The sequence below is a fragment of the Aptenodytes forsteri genome, unplaced genomic scaffold (assembly GCF_000699145.1).
Source record: "Aptenodytes forsteri isolate BGI_AS27 unplaced genomic scaffold, ASM69914v1 Scaffold309, whole genome shotgun sequence".
NCBI lineage: Eukaryota > Metazoa > Chordata > Aves > Sphenisciformes > Spheniscidae > Aptenodytes > Aptenodytes forsteri.
This window is the reverse complement of record NW_008795857.1, coordinates 4,319,937-4,321,652: the sequence shown is the minus strand read 5'-3', so window position 1 is coordinate 4,321,652 and position 1,716 is coordinate 4,319,937.

Sequence of the window (1,716 nt, the reverse complement as noted above, 5' to 3'; positions counted from 1 at the left end):
TTTTAGCAGGGCCTGTTGCGACAGGACAAGGGGGAATGGCTTTAAACTAAAGGAGGGTAGATTTAGTCTAGATATAAGGAAGAAATTTTTTACACTGAGGGTGATGAAACACTGGCACAGGTTACCCAGAGAGGTGGTGGATGCCCCATCCCTGGAAACATTCAAGGTCAGGTTGGACGGGGCTCTGAGCAGCCTGATCTGGTTGAAGATGTCCCTGCTTATTGCAGGGGGGTTGGACTAGATGACCTTTAAAGGTCCCTTCCAACCCAAACTATTCTATGATTCTATGATTTTAGAAGCAAAAGACAAACTCCAAGAGAATAGCAAAAATAAGCTTTTGCATGCTGGCCATTCATGAAGTACAGAGTACCTACATGTGGTCTATGTGGTTATGCTTGAGAAATAATAGCTTAGAGTAATTACTGATGATCAAGAGCATAGCTACATTGGCAGAGCCACCTAGTGGGATTATGGTCTGCATGTCTAGAAGTCTTTCTGCTGGACTGGGCATCGTTTACTGCCTCCTCTCTTCCCAGCCTAGGGCCATTCCCTTGTTTACCCAGTGACAAAAATGAGGACAGTGTAGGGTTGCATCAGTTTAAATGCATCTACATGAGGGTTTTTGCTGGCACTATTACATCAGCAGCCCTCTTTGGCTGGATGAGCTTTGCAGTGTGGGACAAGCCTTAGTCTTTGAGTTCTTCAGGGACTTAACCATAGCTGTGGCATAATTATGCCTCTCTTCCCTGTAGGTCTGTATGAAGATGAACAGATTAAAATTAAGAGTTGCACAAGCTATAGCTGAAGGGACCACTGAAAAACTTTGATAGATACAGTATCATTCAACCAAGATTTCATAAGATGTTCAGTTCATAAGATGACTTGAAACGTGCACTTGATAAGTGGAAGTGAAAACATGCACCAGGTGGAGAGGTAGATCAGTTCAACATTTCCCTAATTCTAAATATCCTTTGCAATGCTACTGATGATACCCATGTTTATATACAAGGAAGAAAAATGTAAAACAGGAGAGCATTAAGGTGATCTGTTTACTTTTAGCTACTCACCCGGCTTGCACAGTGTTTTGGTCGTTGGTTCTCAGTCTTGTCTCTCAAAAGAAGTAAAATCATTGAACTGGGGATCTCAAGGGGCAAGTGTGGATAATTGCACTTTACTGTAAATTCAAGGCCTTTCAGCTGATCTTTGTTAGTCTCTGCTACAGGGCCAGTAGTTCTGAGACTTAGTGTGCAATTAGGTCTCTTTCAAAACAAAATTGTGAAATGGATCCAACTCTATCCTTGAAAGCTTCTGCTGGTGGAAGCTCTGTGACCTGATCCATTCCTCCAGAGATCAGACTCTGTTATAGGAGCTTTTTCCAGTGTGGCCTGTAAAAGCAGCTCCTTCTCTTGGCCTGAAGACTGATGGCCCGGTTGACCTACCACTTTTGGCTTCAGGAAGAGGCCCTGATCCCACTGGTTTCAGAAAAAAACATTCCTTGTGGCCGCTTCTCTAAAGTCAGCATTTCACATCAGTGCATACTTGGCCTTTATACTTTCAAAGCAGCTTTTTTTCCCCCCTTTCAGATACTAGGGAACAAGAGGTTCAGAATGCCTGGTAATGCAAGAGCAGTGTGATGCCAGGGGCTGTATTGCTGGCAGCATAGCATACACAAACATGCTTGTCTTATAAGCTGGCAGCAAAGGAAGTTCTTAGAAA